Source organism: Leuciscus leuciscus, assembly GCF_965113295.1.
Source record: "Leuciscus leuciscus genome assembly, chromosome: 6".
Classification (NCBI taxonomy): domain Eukaryota; kingdom Metazoa; phylum Chordata; class Actinopteri; order Cypriniformes; family Leuciscidae; genus Leuciscus; species Leuciscus leuciscus.
The window spans coordinates 31,458,628-31,480,469 of record NC_138730.1 but is presented as its reverse complement, the minus strand read 5'-3'; the positions used below and the strand labels follow the sequence as shown (position 1 = coordinate 31,480,469).

The 21,842-nt window shown below is 37.1% G+C and overlaps 1 protein-coding gene across 1 annotated transcript in view; it reads right to left on the bottom strand.

Moving 5' to 3' along the window:
• Positions 1-21,842, bottom strand: part of tnr (tenascin R (restrictin, janusin)) — a 150,544-nt gene that overhangs the window by 103,896 nt on the left and 24,806 nt on the right. The window contains exon 2 of the mRNA XM_082172606.1: positions 7,181-7,213. The gene's annotated coding sequence lies outside the window, so the exon portion shown is untranslated. The remainder of the gene's footprint in view (positions 1-7,180; positions 7,214-21,842) is intronic.

Genomic DNA, 21,842 nt, shown 5'->3' with positions numbered 1-21,842 from the left:
CACAAAGTTGGATTTTTGTAGGCTTAATACTGTAAATTCTATTTGTAAATTCTATTTACAACTCAAGGCCACTCAGAGTTTGTAATTTTTACAATTGGTTATGTACATTTTTATGTAGGAACTTATTAGGTTTGTCACACAGGTTTTGCACACAAATACATGCATACATATTCTTACTGAATGAGACCCAATGTCTTCTGTTAAAATTTCCCACCAGTTGAAAACCACTGCTATTTATTACATATATAATACCAATAAATACCTATGTTCAGATCCTGAAAAATGTCCAAATCCTAAAAAATGCATGATTCATACAATACTACGGCTAAATATATAAATGTTGTAGTGATTTTACTTTCGTCCATCCAAGGACGCTACTCGCGTTACCGCTGATTTTTGGATCAGGACCGTGATTTTTAGTGGCATTTAGTGGTGAGGTTGCAAACTGCAACCAACAAAAGTTACGGTGGCCGACAGGAAAATATGTTGTTGTCTGAGACAGCAGAGACTAGCCAGTTAAGCAATGAGGTTTCTTTACAAAGATAAATTAAGAAATTAGGTTTACTTTATTATTCAGTAAAACGATATGTTATTGCGAATATTATTGTTACTTGTTCATCGTTGTGTCAGTGTTTTATTCGCTGGCTTTAGCTAGCTTCCTTGCACAAAGAACAACATAGTAAATAATCGCGTTTGTCCGTTTAGGGCCACTATAGAAACATGTCGACACATTTCAATGTAAGGGGACCGGTAAGGTCTTTATACACCACTGAAAACAGTTATGTTTATGATTTTGCATTTCTGTCAACAGATCCCCCTAAATATTACACAATGCAACTTTAAGGTGTGGTTATAAGTACATCAGATGACCACCTCCCCCCTCTCTTAGTTCAGGGCACCAGTCAAGGTCTTTTACCTTGGCAGTATGAGAAAACTCCCCACAGGAGGCTGTTCAATCATTTAGAATTACTGTAAAGTGTAGGGAGTTGGTCAGCTGATTTATCTGAAAGATTGGTGAGATTGCTAACTTGTAGAGCCTCTTCTGTATTATCAGCACAAGGAAGACACAAGTGTAATAAAATAAATAATAGAATAACTAACACAACTACTAAATGAATACCACAAATGATAAAGGAATAAAGTGCATAAGATGCATACAATACAAGTGATTAAGTTGAGTGTGGCTATGGAAGAGTTACGTTATCTTATGGAACGATAAATTGTTGTTTATCTTCTCTGAAACTAATAAGGTGAAGAACCTTATTATGCATCAAACAAATAAAAGAAAGATTATTTGTTATTAATTAGCACCAGCTATATTACCTCTAATGTAAAATCATATACTGATAATATACAATAATGCCAAGGTCTCTGGAAAGAGGTTTGGTTAAGTGATTTTTACGTTCCAAGTGGTCGAGTGAGCAGTCCGATGACGCTGACGTCTTACACTGGTTGTGCTGGGTGACAATGCAGTGAGGAAAGGAGCCGGAATCCGTTTCAACAGCCTTGAACACAAAGTTCTGTGGGATGCTGATCTCCTGGAGCACCCAAGGGTCCTAAAATCTGAAACGCGCAGATGAGGCCCTGAAGTAGGAGCAGAAGGTCCTTAATCTGGAACATGCAGATTAAGGTACCTTGAAGTGAAGGTTTTCTCACCTGAACTTAACCTTGTTGCAAATGTCTCTGTGTGTCTTCTGTCTCTCTGGGCCAGACACTCAGAACTTGGTCAATCCACTTTTGTCTCTCTGGCACGTCCCGCGTGTGCTGTTGTCGTTACAGTCTCGCTGGACGAAAACTCTGAACGTAGCGTTTGTTCATGTCTCTTTGGAGACTGGACTTGAGACTGGAGGCTCAGAACGTGGTCATATCTGTTGCTGCCTCACAAGCTGTAGACAAAGATCATAGAATCTGTTGTTGTCCCACTCTCGAGATGAACAAGAGTCTCAGAACTGTGTCTCTGTTATGTCTCACCTTCGCAGGCATGAGACTCAGAACAAGGAGTGTCTGTGGAAAGGATACCTTTATCCCTTTCAGATGAGGAGGAGATTGCAATTTGGCGCTTCTCTATTTCACTGCTGTGATTGGCTGCTGGCATCAGAAGGAACACACACAGTGTGGCCAACCCTTCTTTGCTTTGTGCAACTTATTTGCATAAGGCACACAGTTAGAAGTCTTTAAAACGTCTTTAAAGGTTTACCAATGCATTTCTCACTTTCCAAACCACCACCAGAATACCTTTGGCAATATTCTAAACAAATGGAGTCCAAACAAGGTGGGAAAAAATGGAACTCTCATGCATTCATTCATTTATACATCAACAGCTGAATGTGTGTAAGATGTTGCAATACAAATAGCTGCCATCAAGAATACGTATTTATCTGAATAAGTATGAAATGGATGCGTGTAATCAGTTTTAAGGTTTCCAAACATAGTTATGAATGGATTTGGATGGATCATTGTGGTCTCTCTTTGTTTCACCCACTGCTGCTGAGGTCCTGAGGAATTTGTATGGCAGTCACAGTTACAGGCCAACCTCAGGAATTAGTCTCTAGGGGTGAAGGGCAGAAACTGCATGTGGACCAATGAGAAGTCATATCCTTCCTGGGCTTGGTACCAGAGGTCTTCTTCTTGCCCTCTAAGAGGTGTCTGACTGTTGTCCTAGCATCTTTATCTGATGGTGTTGGACAGTTTGTTTGTTTTCGTCCACCAAGACCCAATCTTAAATGTAGCAAACATTTGTCCACTGTTATGGACAGAGCAGGGCCCGGCCATAAACTGGGCCCTGGAATGCACTGTTCACCACAATGTGACGTGCTCACCATTGTTGACCTAGTAACCCACTGCCCACCCTCTATTTACAAACAGAGAATTTGCTTGCTTCAGAAACAAACTCGTGTGGAGACAGTATTGACGCTCCAAATGGTTACATGAACAGTTCTCGACTGGCCTCCTCTCAAATGTGCCGTGGGGAGGCATAAAATATTAGCATCCAGGTGCTAATTAAAAATTGCAGTGCTGACAGGCAACACCACGCTAGAGATGCAATCGCCTTGTCTCTCAATGGGGGAGAGGAATAATATGATTATCTTTTCAGAGAATCAATTCAGCTCAGTTTCTTGAGACAGAGGGACTCTCAGCAGAATGAGTTGTTTGAGGTGGAGAAACAAAGGGAGTGTAATGTTTTTGAAGGTGCTGCTTTTATGTCTCCAGCATCTGGTGCCTGGAGTCTTTGCAAACCCTTTGCACACATAAACACTTCAAACATTTGCCTTTCTTCCTCAAAACCAGCATAGAAACTGAGCTTCTGAAACCATTACCAACAGCTGAGCGTTATGAGAGCAGGTCTTTGACTCATAACTGTACTGAGGTCAAAGTGGTAATATCAACAAAGCAAGCTCTCATTTTCCTTAGTACACTTTCTCTGTAAACATGTGAAGATGTTTTGGATTCTTCGTTTACAGAAAATATATTTAGCTTCTTTTCCCAGTTTTAGCTGAAATACAGTACTAAGAATGTGTAATTGGAAGATCAGGATTATAATTAAGGGATTTAGGCTGTTTCTATTATAACAGAGAGCTGCAGATCCTACAGCCACAAAGATAATGATTTTTACTAGATGAGTTATAATTGTTTCATTTAATTTTAAAAAGTATATCTTGGAACTACTATTATAATTTTATTTAGCAGTGAAAATATTTTACAGTGTACTGTGCACCAATATATCTAAAATATGAATTGAACTGTCATTCCTCTATAATCAGTAGCTGTCAGTTTAATATATTAATTTAGAACAATTTACTAAATAAAAGAAAACATTCAACAAATGTATTCATGCCCTCTGCTCTGTACATAAATTACAATGTTTTATCTTAAATTAGAGTATCAAATGTGAAGCGTATTTTTTGCACGCCCACAATAAAAAACACATATATATAATATGTGTATTAGTGGTAAGGCTTTTTCAGGTGACATTTTCTGTTGCTAACATCGTTGCGCCAGTAGTGTCTTTATGAGAGAGTCATTTGAATCACTCAATAAGTCAATTGGTTCAGAAACATTGATCCATTCAGAAACAAAACAAAACAATTTACTTTTATGAGCAAATCAGTGATTCTTTCATTCAACCAATAAAAAAAAAGAAAATGCTTTGATGTCATACACAGATCGGTCTGTGCAGTGCCGCTTCAATTTGAACACGCCCATTGATTCATTCAGAAATGAAACAAGTGACTGTGAGTCATTAAATTATTCACTCAAATGATTCATTCAAAAATACTGATTCATTCAGCCACTTCAGTAATCTATTGACTTCTCATTATTTTGGTCATTCTTCTCAGCAATTAGTATTGCAATATTTATTAATATTTTTAATTAGCTTTACTTTTTATATTTTACAGTTTAAGTACTTATTTCATAACTAAATAAATTTAGTTATTTATTTCAGTTAGTTGCCAAAGAAACAATTAAGATTTTGCAGCTTTAAGTTTAACATCTAATATTTATATTTTACTTTATTTCAATTGCCGAAAACTAAATCTTTAATAGTTTTAGATTTAGTTACGGTAACAGCACTGACATATGCAACTAATTCGAGTTTGAAACTAATTAAACAGCCTAATGAAAATCTGGAATCTTTGATCTAATCCCTGGTCTTCCAATCCCAGGTTAAACATAAGTCTCAAGGCAGGGGTTGGGCCCATGTTGAGGCAGTAACTGATTGTTTGGCCCTGAATCGTTTTTAAAGGTTTGAATCTAATGTCATTCCTCCTCATTACAGTTCAGCCTTCCAATGCCTGTGCTAATTCCTCTGCCAGTCCCTTAGAGAAATCTCTCCGCTGCCCTGGCTAGCATAAATCATTTTTATCGCTGGTACTTCGGCCTCGATCTGCACAGACGGGTGATGTTTTAAACCCTATGTGGATGGTAAATCTGCCAACTTTAATTAAAATGGCATCTTTCCCCTTTTGTCCTGGTGACATAATGGCCTCCAAACTTCCTTCAAAATATCTCTGAGGACTGACCCTAAGGAAAAAAATATATATATATAAAAACAAAGGGACTACCTCATGCATTCTCAAAAAAAAAATGACACCGTTTAAAAAGTTTGAGCCAAAAACAAGTTTCAGAGATGGTGATTAATGCTATTAATTAAATTCTACAACACATAATACCAGTAAATGACAGAGAACAATTGTCGTTTAACAATCAAATTCCACTACACATAAAAGAAAAGGCCTGAAACCTAAGGTACTCCTCAACTGTCGAAGATAATAAAATGTTTCACTTTCATTTAATGCAGTCATTTATCACGTTTAAACTGCGAAACAAAAAGGTTAAGTGAGATCCCACGAGATATATGTTTTAACGTCAAGGCTTTCTGCCACAATGAGCCAAGTCATCCATGGCCTCTTGTCTGTCTTCATTGCTGTTAATGACAGTGTGAAACTCAATCAATGAAAGCAATTCATTTCGTTTTGCATGCTAATCATTCAGCTATGCTAAACACATAAGCCCTTATTGAGAAGCGCATGAATTGTGGCAACAGTTTCCGCTCGCTCCAGCTGTAGTGCTGAAATGAAAAACTCATTGAGAAAAGTCAACACTGATTGTACTGTACTGCATTAAAACGCAAATATTTATGCTGTGACATTTTCCACAAATCAATAACTTAATCCACTTTCTGCCAAATGCTTTTGAAAAAGGCCATGCCGTACTATAATGGTCTGGCCTTTTAACTACAAAAGCCTCTCTGTGGATTGGAACTCAGGACCCTGAATCCATCCATTTTCATCATGGACTGGGAAGGTCTAGCTGTGTGTGTGGCCACGTTCACACAGAAGCAGAATACAGTCTGTCCTTAGTGCTACGTATTGCTATTTCAATATATTATTTCAAATAAATGCTGTTCTTTTGATTCTCTATTAATCAAAGAATTATGAAAAAATATGTAGAAAAGAATCATGGTTTCTACAAAAATATTAAGCAGCACAAATGTTTTTAACATTGATAATAATAATAAATGTTACTTTAGCACCAAATCGGCATATTAGAATAATTTCTGAAGGATCATGTGACAATGAAGGCTGGCTGCTGAAAAATCAGCTTTTCCATCATAGAAATAAACAACATTTTTAAATATATTAGAATAGAAAACACTTATTTTAATTTGGAATAATATTTAGCAATTTTACAGTTTTTACTGTATTTGACCAAACAAATGCAGCCCTGGTGAGAATAAGCAACTTTACATAAAAGTCATGTGAAACTAGCCTATGTGAAATATCCAGCTTCCATAATTTGCTTTTGGGGACAGCCAGTAATTTTCCCATTTCACTCTTCATCTGGGCCCTGCTCTTTACCAGCAGTCATCTGTGTCTCTGAGACATTATCAAGACCTGACAAAGTGCCCCAGTCTGGGTCTAATAAAGATCCTTTATGAGGCTGAGTGCATTAGCAGGTCTTAGAAAAAGCCGTGGACTCCATTGATTTCATGCACAGTGCGGTGTATTTACACTTCCTCTCTATTTGTTACCAGACACAGGCTGCAATTGTTTTCTCTAGCGTGGGCCACTCATGACGCTTGTTTTGCGAGAGGTGTTCCTTGTGAGTGTGAGTGTGAGTGTGACTGGCATGGGGAGTGGCCAGACTATGGGGGTATTTTGCCTTTATGCACATTTCTCGTATAGAGAGATCTAAAATGGTTGTTAAGAAGGAGAGGAGGTGAGCTTTAGTATTGAGCGATGTCTTTGTATTGATTTAGCACCCTGGACAGCTACTTGGAGACCACGATATCTCTCTGTGAAGCAAAATCAGCAATGAAATAAATTGAGATGCTGTTCTGTTACACTGTATGCTCCATTTGCATAAACATTGTTATTGTGGAAGGATTAAACAAAAACACTACTTTGCAATGAAAGTTTGATAATGATAAAGATTCTTCTCCCTGACCTTTCAACACAAGGCAGTGTGATGCTTTTGTTAGACTGCAACATTGAAACTTCAAATTCTTTTCTTTTTCCACCACCACCACATTAGATTAGATTTTTTATCAATACTTTCTTTATATATGCAGTAAAAAAAAAAGAGCTATTTTAATAGGCACATCATAAATCAAATTGGATAAATGGATTTAATTTTGCATGAATTAAAAAACAATGAATATCTTTCTCTTCACACTTACCCTCTGATGCTCTGCAAAGTCCCCAGCGGTCTTCTGAAATAAGAAGAAAAAAAATAGCATCATAATTATTTTCATCAACCCATCCAATGTAATGATTTAACCTTTTTCTCAAATTCTCAAAGGTGGAAACTCAACAACCTTTTAAAAGTGAGTTACATAATTCAGTCGTTTTCATAATTCATAACAATTACAGTCACAGCGAGAACTGTACTGTAACACAAATATCTGAATGGTTGAAGATAATAATTAAGCTCCGCTCTGTGTCGTTTGCTTTGAAGAGGCTGGTCCTTTTGTTAAAAGGGTCATAAAAGCATAACAACACTCGGACTTTGGTTATGCAAATGTAGGAATGTTAAAAACAGAAATGAATAGAATAGAAAGGCGTTACATCTGGTGCAAATCCCTCCTGTGCTTGCAGTCTTAGGAAAGGCTTAAAGTCTAGTTTGCTGAAGAACACATAATTACGGCCAGAGCACCGATGGTGTGAGGACCCTATTGGAATTGCTCCGTTTCTTATGCACTATTTATGTTCCCCTTATAAATGTTTCTTTTGAGGAAGACCTAATAAGCAATGTCTTTCATTTTATAACCAGAGTACAAAACATCCTTCATTTAACACTTGCTCAAAAAGGCTCTTTTCTACAGAATATATATTTTGGTAAACACCATGCATTACTGCAAAGTACAGTTAAAGTAAGCATTACAAAATACATAAAAACAACAATCTGGATACCATTATGTAGAGTTATGTGGCCACATTAGTTTGTTTGGTGATGGTCTACAACTCAGGAGAACCTTAACAACTGTCATATGAATATGATGCTGATGATTTATTTATTAAAATCACTCCATGGCCTATGTAATCTACTCATTAGCCCAAGATTGTTTTTTTTTTATGTATTGAATATGAATAATTCAGTTTTCATACAGACAAAGATGTGTTGTTTTATTAATAGTTTGCACAATCCATTCATGGTGGAGAGTTTTCACAGACTGTGAAATAAAATAAAGGTTCTTTATTGGCATTAGTGGTTCCATAAAGAACCTCTAACATCCATGGAACCTTTCCATTGAACAAAAGGTTTTTTTTTAGATAGTGGAAAAAGGTCCTTTAGATAATTAAAATATTTTTCAAACTAAGAAAAAAGTGGTTCTTTTAAGAGCTGTTCACTGAAAGGTTATTTGGGGAACCTTTATTTTTAGGAGTGCAGGTTGCATACAGTAATTACGCCAAATACGTGGCAACAAGTCACTCTCTTTATAAGTGAGTCATTGAGTCAATCATTCAGCCAATTCGTTCAAACAAGCTGATTCTTTAGGAACTAAACAAGTGTGTCTTTATGAGCGAGTCATTGAAGCATTTATTCAGCTAATTAGTTTAAAAATGCTGATTCATTCAGGAATGAAACATCACTACTGCGTGTTGGATGGTTCCACAGTGGCATTTTTTAAAACTTTGTGTTGGTAGAACAAAAACAAAGTAAAGTGATGATAAAACGGGTTAAAGTTGTTTATTGTAAACTTGATGGACAATATCAAAGTGTCAATCATGCTGTTTTTCTGAATATCAGCACTCGTGTGATTACCTGCAGATAACCATTCTCATGTGATATTGCTTTTTTTTCTCAGATGATTATCTCCACTATTGTTTCCACTTAAACACAAATCATTTTATTACACTTACATGTGTTTAAATAATTTGTCTATTGTCTAATCTAATCTATTTTTAAAATAGATAAATGCAGACTGAGACAGGATGTCACATATTCACAGAACTTTAGTGTGAAAGCAGAGGAATCAATGATACTTTTTAAAGTGAAGGGTGACCCTCAAGGCAGAACAGATCTATAGACAGCACATTAGTCCTCTGTGATGACGGACGTGAGTTTGAATGATTAATGGTGCATGTGGTTGAGAGAAAGACTTATTGATGTGACCTTTGAATGCAGGATTTAGGTGCAAATGGAATGACATAAAACTGCAGGACTTGTCCCTCCTGATATTTCTGTACCATCATCGCCCTTGCCAGGAGAATAGAATAGTGTAGGATTGTGGCACAGATGTCATGCACTGAACATGCAGATATATTGTCAGTTAAGCGTTTGTCAGTTTATATCAGCAACTGACAATATTTTGTAACTTTGTACATTTAGAGTAGAAAAACTGATATCAAATAAAGTAAGAAAGAATTAAATATAAAGGGGGATAGTTGTCACAAATTATTTTATTTTTTTTACTCCAGTGAATATGTATCAGGGTAAGTCAATTAATAGACACATACTGTAAAATCTTGACTTCAAAAAAGCTGATAAACATTTTCACAATTATCATTCAATAAAAATTGATTCTATACAGAAAAAAACAATTAATACATTGTTAAATGAATGAATAAAACTTTTGAAATACATGTGACAAGTTGCCCTAATAATAATGCAAGCATGTTTTTGAAACTAAAATAAAAAAGCACTGCTAGAGAAAACACCAATTAGTTTTGACTCAAAAAGTACAGTCCTTGTGAAAGCAGTGAAAGTCTTAATATAATAACCCACAAACCAAGGAATTAATACAATACTGTACACATTCTAGACTGTTTGATCATTTCATTTCATTATAGCCTTTTAACTTCATTTCAAGGCCTTAATTTATTTCCATAGCCATGCATAAGTTTTATCTACAGTATGAACTTAATCTGTGTGATGAACTTTAAAAAGATGACTAATTAGTCATCTTTATAGTTCAAATAAGGACTCCATACACTGCATACTAGCAGCAAATAGCGAACAGCATTTCTAGAAAACTGAATACTGTGATTTTGGCTGATGGGATTTTAATGAATAACAATATCGTAAGAGGAAATGCTCCCGCAGACATTGTCTTACAACAGATTTAACGTGTCATTACAGCACAGGCATATACCATGCTGTAAGACTCTCAAGAGAAGCTCCATTCAAACAAACACAGACGCTTCCATCTGTTAAGCTCATATTTACCACCCCGTACCAATTCTTCTCTCTCTCTCTTCTGTGTGGGCAATTCAGGTTAGTATTGATCGGGGTACTCTAACCCCATTCATCAAGCTCTCTGCCACTGCCCACTACAGCTCAAGGACCCAAAAGCTTGGGGGTCCAGGGATTTTGAATAGGTCTCTATGGCCTTTTAATTTGTGAGATACTGATGGCCCACTCAAGTTGTAATGTAAATGAAAAATGCTCTCTCTCTCTCTATTTTTTTTTCTATGTGGACTATTTAAAAAGGAAAGCAGGAAATGTCAGCTGTTTTGAAAAGCTGTTTAAAGGTCATGTAAGCAGTGTCTGAAATGGCACTCTGCTTTCTCCAGTAATAATACTTCATTTAATCATTTATTGAATACATTTGTCCTCTAGATCTCCTTCTGACAATTCGGCTTGATGTATAAGCCAGAAAAATTCAGAGAACCTCTTCATAAGAATAAGATCGGCTTTTTATGTTTCTCATATCCATATGCATAATTGATATCAAGCTCAACAGCCCTGTTGTATATGAAGACGAACTATCGGCTAAAGGAAAACATTTCTGCAACAGTTTTCTTAATGAGCATTTAACATGGCTAGAGATAGTGTTTCCCTTCCTTTTTTGTATTTTGTACACACACAGCCCCATCAGTTCATATTGTACTGGGCATCATTTAACATGATCATTAATTTTATTATAATGACTATTATTAAAGCAAACAATGCAGTAAGTAAATGCAGTATGTAAACTGAACTGAATTGAAGCAGATTGAGAATATGATTTAACCTCTATATATAGTTTATAGTGTGTGTATTACATAAAAATAATTTTAAAATGGTAAAAAAAAAAAAAAAGCTTTCAAATACAAAAAACTCCTTACTGACCTTCCTGAACTATCCCTACTGAACTTTTACATGGCCTATATACTGCATACACACACACACACACACACACACACACACACACACACAAGAAATGGCCATGGCTGAGCTGTCATGTCTGCCCCTTTAACAATGGTTCTTCAACAAAAGATGAACAGCAGGATGGCAAAGAGTTCTCTCTGCCATTACTGCCTGATGCCTCCCTTGTGTTTTTGCTTATCTTTAGCTTTTGTTTGTTTCTTATCCCCAGCGATTTAAAACACACTTTCTGTATAGTTGCATCCACTCTAGAAATGTTTAGTTACTTGCAGCTTCTGAACACAGTTACAGTCATATCAGCAATATCTACATGGATGAATTCCCAAACCATAATTTGACAGTAACACATATTTAATAAGTAAAACCACTCTTCCGCAAATAATTAATGAGAAAATCCGCATCCTTCATTAATCTCAGTCAATTTGGAAAACAAAGCCTTGGACTTTGATCCATATTAATGTTATGAGTTTTCTGCTGAACCAATCTTTAGAAATTAAATCCCCACTTCACCAAAGTAAGCTTCGAAGATTTTATTTACTTATTTTTTGGAGAGAGAAGGATTTTGCTTTGTTTTGCTTAAGAAGGGCTGTGATTTATTGCAAAGCTGAAAACTGGGCTAGATAAGAAGAAGAGGATTTTATACAAATGTGTTTGCGGACACACTGACCCACAGTCCCTTAAATCCCTATAGTGTGTGTCGCTGATTAGTGATGGCTGAGCAGGAAGGTGCTTTGATAGTTCTTGCATCTCAGAAGACCAAACTGAGAATTTGTACTCAAGAGTTTTATTTGAGAAAAAAACCTTTCTGCTCAAAGAGGATTTGGCAATAATGACAAATTCATGCTTGATAGGATAATCCCAAGGTACTCCATCATGGGTAAGACATGCATCAATTCTCCTTTGAAAATCTGAGGTGAGGCATCTGCTACACTCCTCAGACAGCATGAATCCCATGAGTACCTCAAAAAGACTGTGTTACATTCTTTTTCAGAAGAAAGCCTTTTGCTCAACAAAGAGAAATTCATCTTAAAACTTTTTAAAAGAATTATTTTCACACAAAAACATGAAAAAAACCTGTTTTAGTGTCAGCTGTTGTCACAGTCAACAAATTGGCCAATACAACTAATCCTGGTAGATCTAGATTTATCCCATTAGGCAAGCTTATCACTCTGATTGAACATTTTCTTTTTCCTGAAAGGGTTGTGTGCAGCAATTTGAGTTGAAACTGACTTTTAAATAACAGTCAGAATTCAGAAATGCAGTTTGAATTTGAATGTAAATAGAATTAAAATGGATAAAAAAAATGTTTTTCATACTGTAACTAATTTTCAAGACAAACTTTGAATGTTGATAAAGTCTTGTTTGAAAGTGTTCAAAGTAAAATAGTTTTATAGTTAGTTTCCTTCTCTTTGTTTCCTGTTTCTTTCTACCAATGTTCATGCTCATCATTTGTTACCATGGTTTTTGATTAAGTACTCACACCGGTTTGCTTTTCATGTGTATAATGCCCTCTGTTTCAGTTCCTCTTTGTCTGGTGCTGTTTGTGTTTGAGTAAACACTGTTACTTTGAAATTCTCTCTTGTGTTGTTTAATTAAAGTAAATTTACTATTTGAACAGATACCTTGCTCTTTGTCATCATTCGTGGACTAAATTGTGACAGATAAATGGCTAGATGTATTGGAAAAGTGTGAATAAAACAAACTAAATTTGATATTGGTAGTGATGCACCGATGTGAAAATTGTGGCCGATACCGATAACCGATATTAATATTGCTGTTATGGCCGATACAAATATTTAACGATGTCGATATCTCTGTAGCCTATAGAAAACACATTTTTATGATAATCAAATTTTCCAAAACAGATTTTTTTTTTTTTACTTTTGTAATTTATTTTCAGAAATGACTGATATTGGGCACATTTACCTGTGTGCAAAATATGTCATCAGATTTTCAGAAGGAAAAAATGTATATTTATATAAAAATATTTTTTTAGAAAGGATACAAGTGTGTCCTGAATTCACAATATGAATAAGGATGAAAAGGCAATGAATAGGCAATGTCAATGTCTGAGAGTTTTGTATAACATGCTCAATGGGTTAAATGGTGAGATTGACAAGTGCTGAAAAACTGTGCTGTTGAATTTACGCCTCCAGCCTAGTTCAACGATTGTGTAGGCTGCTCCGTACCTAACCTCTGTCATTAAGAAACATCCAGAAATTTCCCAGATATTTATAAACACCCCTCAGCAATCTCTGATATATTAAGTGAATCCCAACAAAATCCCAGTGCATAAACTTTCAATTATGTCCATGGTTCACGTCAACACATGCTGAACACTTCCTACGTGTAGGCTAGAATAAAGTTGGGCTGCAGCTACAGTGGATATTTTAATTGTTAGCGTGCTTTTCATCCATTCAATGGTGAAACGAAACTCTTCATCATCCCTCAAGGAAGATATTTTTCCACCTCCACATAGGCTGTTTTTTTTTACTAGGGTGACAATACATCAAGACTTTAGAGTAAAAACAAACTGCAGCCGATCGATACTGTATAGGCTACTGACCCGGCCTGGAAGTGTACGTGCATAGCCCGAAGGACGTTAGCTTAATTTCTACTATGTCGCCAAATATATGGATTGAGCCAAACTGGACTTTTTGGCAAGACGACTGCTGTTCTTTGCAATTCCTATTACGACCATATAACTACATTCTGCCTGATACTAGGGCTTTCACTTTTGAGAAAAATCAAATTCGAACGGGTATCAAATATCAAGCAATGTATTCGAATAGCTATGAGTCAAAAAACGATCAGTCAAAAAATGCGTCATGAAGAGGAAAAAAACATATAAAAGTCGCACTGGACTATAAGTCGCATTCATTTAGAAATTTATTAAAAAAAAATTTTTTTTAATTGTTATAATCATCTTCACATGTTCTGGTCATGCCCGGTGCTATCAGATTATTAGTCCGACATTTTCACAACTCTCTCACAGGCCCTCAATTACACTATTGTCCCTAATTCCTTGACTGTTCTGTTCGGCCTCTCCCCAATCACATATATACCAGCTACAGCGCACTGCGTCATTGCCTTTACTACTTTGCTGGCCAGGCGTGCCATCCTCCTTAAATGGAAGCATGCTTCTCCTCCATCACATGACGACTGGATAAGAGAGGTATTGCAATACATCCACCTTGAAAAAATTAGATATTCTCTTAAAGGCTCGCTGAGATCATTTCATAAAACTTGGAGCCCTGTACTGACTACTATTGAAGGCCTTATCGGGATTTTAAAACCTCCTGATTAGTTTTCTGTGGGGACGGGGGAGATTTTCTTCTTTTGTTTACTGTTTAATTATTATCATCTTTTTTTTTCTTTTTTTTTTTTTTCTTCTCTTCACATACTTTCTCGTCACATACCTTCTCGTGTATGTATTTACTGGTTTATTTATTCGTTTTTATTATCTATTTGTGAGTGCTACAGGTGGCCTTAGGGGCGGGGTGGGAGGGTTGACGAGTGAGGGTCTATATTGCTAGATGGAACTGTTCTGTTGATTTTTTCTTTTTCTTTCAGACACCTTGTTTAATTTTACATCTGTTGTAATACCCTTTATATGTCTGCAGAAAACGTAATAAAAAGAAATATTTTAAAAAAATATATATAAAAAAAAATTTGTTACAGACGGGACAGTTCTCCGTTAAGGACATGAGCGCTCTGAAAGCGCCACTAAAAGACTGCTTTAAAACTTTCACAGAGACCTCAAACAGAAAGCACAAAGCCTGTCTTTAAATTTTATTTCGTTTGGTATTAATTGTATCTTAATTTTAATCAATGTTTCATCAACCAATTGCCTGGATTTAATAAATATAGTAGAAAATATTTAATCACTACACGGAGGCGCCGGCGCGTGAACCTGGAGCTTGTCTCATAAATGAACTGAAACTCAGCGTATAAGGTAGCCTACTTGCCTCACAGACCTGAGACATATATAGAAAGCTTGAAATGTGTACTTTTAAACAGAACCATTCAAAATGAAAGAAAACAGACTGTTCTCTGCTTATGTCATCCGTATGAAATGTGCATTTCTCTCAGGTGCGTTCACTACTGCGAAGATCGCGAGTCAGCATCGTCAACTTAATCTTCAACTTCACACGTCAAATACACAGGAACGATTATCGGCCTGTTCACATCGGCCCTATTTTGACATCGGAACGATACCGATGTGTAAAAAAGTGACCATATCGGCCGATATTATATCGGCAGCCGATATATCGTGCACCACTAGATATTGGCTTTCTAAAAGTTTAAAAAATAATCTGAAAATCTTAAAGTATGAAGGGGATGGATGGATGCTGTACATACATAGTGGTGTGTTGTCAATTCACTTCACATTCAACTACTGAATTAAAAATAATCCAGTACTGCAATTCAAAATTTTGCACAACTCTCCTCCTTGGTAAAGGATTCTAGTAGCGAGTGCCTTGGTTGGAATTCAGATTTGGCCTAGGACATTCACTCAGGAAAGGAACAATGGGTCCTGCTACAGTAATGTGATATAGTGATATCACACTGGACTGGACTGTGTATATTTATTTCCCAGGCCTCTTTGTCATCGCTGGATGCTGCTGACCTTGTGTACGAATCTGTATCAGCGATTACAGTCTTTATTTCCAAGCTTGAGAGAAAGTGTGCTTGCTTACCGTTGTAACCTTGCTCCAAATGAACATGTCCTTTCCTAGACAGAGTTCTCTTTTAACTCTTTCACACCATAAAGTGATAGAATCGGCAACAAAAAACACCCCTTGTCTGGGTTATGTGTATATAGTTAAAACACTGTACAAAAATATGTAGTGTTATTGACAGACCACACAGATCTATTGATGATCTAAGATCTCATGTCAGCAAGGAATCTTGGGCTTATACAGTATTTGATGACCAGCTCAGTTTCACAGAACACAAAACAACTGAACATCAGGAACCTTTTCAGATCAAAAGCAGCATACACATAGATCCAAGCCTACTCGCCGCCAGTACACATGGCAGAGGCGAAAGCAGTGTTAGACCCTCCAGCAAAGCAGACTTTGGATGTGTCCCTTATCTAACACACCAGATTTAACACATTAGCAGTGTTCCATGATCTGAATTGGGTACGTCAGATTAGAGAAAACTAAAAGGAGTGCTTTCAAACGGAGCTTGCGCCAATGGTCAACTGAAAGAACATGCAAACGCTGCGTGATTATCTTAATATAGCCGTCACCAAATCACCTGCCATGTTACCTAATTAATATTTATGAGCCAGGCTGACAAGCAATGGAATGTGTCCTTCACTCCGCTTTTCAATAATTCCTGAGAGATGTTAACCCTCCAGGGTTGTCCACCATTCAGAAATATTTAGAATTTAGAATGACTTTTAAATTCCATTTCAGTTCCTGAAAATGAATTGAGGTAACAAACAGAATGCTTAATTTAATTTTAATTAAATTTAACTAGATTTATTGATTTTATGCATTTCTTTGTAGACCAGTGTGAAAAAAAAAACTTCATTCCAATTTAACTTCCTATGGGGCGTGGCCAATTCAACTCTCAAACTGAAAGGAAGCCACATATTCAATTCTGAATTATGCACAAACCTGGAGCTCTCCCAACCTGATGTAAAAGTACTTCTTTGCCAACAACACTGCAGCCAAGAATACAACTTCTCCAAATGATGATCAGGTGCTGTCTGTGGCTGAGATTAGCAGACAATGCAAAAAGTCAACCTATGAAAATGTATTGGCCCAGATGGAATCCCTGGCAGGGTGTTGAGAGAATACCTTAGTAAGCTGTTTGATGTCCTCACAGATATCTTCAACACCCCGCAAACACTGGCTGCTGTGCTTACATTTCAAAACTACTACAATCATCTTTGTGCCAAAGAAGTCAATGTTAACATCTCTTAATGACGACTGCCGTGAACTCACACTCGTCCTTATCAAGTGTTTTAAATGACTGGTCATAACCCACATTAAGGCCTCAGTCCCACCCACACTAGTATGCTTACAGCTAGAACCGTTCCACTGTGAGTAACATCCACCACCCACTTGGTTATTTCCCAACTGCACAATAAACACACTTATGCTTGAATGCTCGTTGACATCAGTTCATACCACTGACACTAATTGGCAAACTCTCTGTATGAAGAACAACCACCGGCCATGAGAGTTTACAGAGTGCCTGTGAATTACATAGAACAATAGACAAAAGAGAGTAATTAAATTATTATTTTGATATTCAGTTCATTTTAATTTTATTTTTTCAATTTTTCTGTCATACATTCTCTTAAGAGAATATGAATCTTTGCAGAATGTCACAATGAGTTACTTAAGTAACCTAGGAAACGACTTGTAAATTGTGTAATTTTTTTTTAATGTAAAAATGCAGAAAGCTTTCTGATGGGTAGGTTTCGGGGCAAGTTTAGGGCTATGGGATAGAAAATGTCATTAGCTCAGTAAAAAAACATTACGCCTATGTAATGTCCTCATAATGATATGAATACGTATGTGTGTGTGTGTGTGTGTGTGTGTGTGTGTGTGTGTGTGTGTGTGTGTGTGTGTGTGTGTGTGTGTGTGTGTGTGTGTGTGTGTGTGTGTGTGTGTGTGTGTGTGTGTGTGTGTGTGTGTGTGTGTGTGTGTGTGTGTGTGTGTGTGTAAAAAGAATGTTAAAAATCAATGTTACAGTTTGAAAGGATAGCCTCTCAAGCACTAAAAAGCACACATACATGTTAATGGTTAATGAAAGCTTATGAGCGTTATGAGTTTTCAATGCCATTGACATTGTAGATTGCCCCATTGTGCTCTGATATATTAGAGTGACAAATAATAGCCTACTTAATGCAGCACATTTTTTAAGTTTATTATCAACCTTTAAAAGGAGTATTCAGATGACTTGCAGTGCTGTTTTCAGCAAATTTGCAGAGAGATCAGATAATCATACATTTTTAAGGGGGCTGACAGCTTAATAGGATATTTTAGGGGGGCTGAGATGTCAAAAGCCCATCTAAACAGGGTCTAGCTGATAACTTGTCCTTACAGTGGCAAAGACACAGCAATGTCTTCGCTTCCTTGAATGTCTCAGAATAATAGACATGAGCAACCATATCTGCAGGTTTGTGACTACATGTTTAAGATGTAGTGTCAAGTTAAAGTTTAGGTGTGTTCCAATTTGCTTACGGATGCACCATTTTATGATGTTTTGTAGTATAAATAGTGCTGAAAAACAAAGTGTGGAATGTTGAACACTTCATGCACTCAACTGTCGCAGCTTTAATTGCATAGCGGAGGGGGTGGGGCTATCAGACTTGCGATGCTGAATGACAAAATAACCATTTAAACTCATATGCTACACGGTTGAGTACATAGTGCATAAGTACATAGTGTAAGTGCTTTATTTGGGACACAACTTCTGATTAATTGTGCTCAGTTTTTTGCACACGTTTATTTAATTATTTAAATGAGCACAATTAATCAGAGATTGTGTTCCAACCCTAATTGATGGAGTGTGTAGCTTTTCATTTCTCAAAGGGGACATAACACACAGAGTTTCTGCCAATCTCATGTTAATTTTGAGTACCTATAGAGTAGTATTGCATCCTTCATATCTCCAAAGTGTCTTTAGTTTTATCAGATTTATAAAAGACAGATACAGCTATACCTAGTGCTGGGCAGTATATGACCAAAAATCCATATCACAGTATTTTTCAAAATTATACCGGTTTCGCAGTATATGACAGGGGTGGCACGGTTCACAAAACCCACGGTTCGGTTCGTATCACGGTTTTAAGGTCACGGTTTTCGGTTCTGTACGGTTCTTGTTGTTATTTTTTCTTTTAATCTTTAACACTCCAAAATTTACTTCAGCATATGATATATAGCTTAATTATCTAATTATTAATTTATTTATTTCATAAATGGGGCGTGTTTGCAAAACGCAGCTTCTCATTTCCCATTCCGAAGTAATGCAGTCACCGAGAAGAAACTTTCAGTGGCCCTGGAGGTCCATCCATCTGTAGTGAGAGCTACGTGGGCTGTGTCGGACAGTTCTTTGTCAATTTCTCCTCGTGTCTCGTCATCATAGGCGTAATTTGCGGGTGGGACATGACTCCCCACCACTTTTTGCCAGGGTCGATATTGTCCCCACCACTTTAGAAACATCTTGCGGCACGGATGTACCAATACAAATAAATAAAACATCTCCAGTTAACTAGCAAAGTACTCGTTTCGTTCGTTTGTTAAATAAGAAGCAATCTAGCGCTGAAATTTGGGTTTTTTTAATCAAGTGATCAAAGTGCTCGTTGCTGCTGCGATCAGTAGCGCTGATACAGTGTTTTCTCTTGTGGCTCGAGCACACGCCGCACAGTCTTCACTCGGACGCGCGCTTCAATCCGTTGAGGAGACTCTATTTGTTCCGGTGAAATCACAAAACAAAATTCACACAAATGTCCCTGCCTGATATACAACCACTGATAAACATAATCGGTTTTGCTGAAAAAGAAAAAAAAAATATACGAGTGCGGATTAGAACTCAGAACCTATGACCCGCTTGGCAAAAATTCTGCCACTGGACCATTAAAGTACATACGTGAAACAGTCGATCTATGCATTTATTCACGTGAAAAAACAACATTTAGTGGAGTAGATCTCATTAAATGTCTAAGTAAACCCAGTGTACTATTTAAATCGATTGCTGGACATCATAATGTAATTCTACATACATCTGATTTATGATTTACCATTGTATTAGCACGGGCACGATGCTACATTGCGCATGCGTCGAACCGTGCGATGCACACACACTCCGAACCGAGACAAGCGAACCGAACGGTTTGGACGTTTTTTCATGTACCGTGCGCCACCCCTAGTAAGTTATATGATGGTATTTTTTTTTTTTCAAGCATGACTAGGTGTTAACCACATTTTCTACTGATTGAGAGAGGAAATACTACAGTAGATTGACTTAGAATGACCTATTTTACTGTCATGAGTGAATATTATAGAAAAAATCTAATCCACACTAGTATTAATACAGGTTTGCAAGGCTGTTTACAAAGAGGTGCCAGCAGGAGGCATGGCAGAAACAGCGGTTTCCCTGGTAACAGTTGTACACAAAGCAGCGCAGCGCTCATACACGCTGCTTTATCAGGAAAGATAAAGAAAGATTCAATTGAAATAACATCGAAACTTTTCTAAAGACCGTCAGTTCACAGTACATTCATATAAAAACACCCGCACCACGTTTTGACTTTGAAACGTGCAGTGCTCATGTTTATTCAACGATGTCAATGCCAACCACAAATAGATTTTCCAAAAGCCTGGGTTGATATTGTGAACCAATGTATGGGAAACACTGTAATATAATTTGACAGCTATCTGGTTTAACCTATCTTCACCGTCACGCTTAGTAACACATACAGCTGTGCCCTCACCACAGTGCAACAGTGAAAAGCGACCCCTCTCAAACAGTGTCGCGCCGCGTTCCGATCGTTGTTAAAGCAACATACACCGGTATTGCGGTATATACAATTTTTATATCATAACTAAAATAAACACCGGATTTCGGTATGAACCGGTATACCGCCCAGCACTAGCTGTACCACTTCTTTCGAGCTCCTGGAGGCGTGCCGTGCAGCACTGCGGACGACTTTCGTAACACGAACGAAGCACGTTGATGGGCGTGCTCGTGCTCTTGCTCTGGTTGATGTGTGCGCACGCTCTTCCAGGAGAAGTGTCCATACAAGGAATTGTCCCCTTTATGAAGTCATACAGGGCCATACTCGGAAAAAAACTTTCCGAAACTTATACGAACCCTGAAGGAGTGTATTTGGCACAGAAATACTCCGTCATACCTCTAACTCGTTTTTTTTTTTTTTTTTTTTTTTACTTTGGCCATGTTTAGCATGAGGATCCAACTCTTTAACAGTGTAAATAAAGTCAGAATGCATGAAATGGCATTAGACATCCCCTTTAAACAACCATGTAGGAAGAGACATCATCGCCATATTGCAGGATGAAAATGTCAAGATTCATCTGGTTTAAATTGTGAAAGAATGGTTGGGAGGGAGCATGAAGATAAATGTTGTGATGTTATTTCTATCAAGAGGTGCATCAGTTTTTGGTCAAGATCTTGTATTGACAATGCAAGAGTCGAGCACTCTGTAAAGTCTACTCCAGCACACCCCAAAGACTGTCAATGAAATTAAGGTCTGACTCAAGAGGTGTCAATTCATGTCTGAAAATGATTCTCCATGCTCCCTCACAACCATTCTGTGACAATTTGAGCCTAATGCATCTTGACATCGTTATCCTGGAATATGGCCATGATGTGTCTTCCTACATGTTTGCTTAAGAAATGAAAATCTACACACTCCATTCATTAGGGTTAGAAGTACTGTTGCCAAACATATAACATGTTAGAAACATAATAATCACTGCAATAATGATCCAATCATGGACTCTTAAGCATTTGTCTATTAAAACCCAAACAGCATCTTCTTCTTTTTTGGCCGGGCAGTGTGTATACACCAGTTGTATCGAGCCCTTTGAAGCAGAAATAACATGACAGAATCAGAATGTGACAGGAGATTACACTGTTGAATTACGAGAGCAGCATTGAGACTTGTTAAACCCCACTTTGCTTTTAAACTTGTGCATCTGAGTGTGAATTTATATAGTTTAACCTCAGTGAGACGGATATGATTATAGGTTCTATTTAATAAC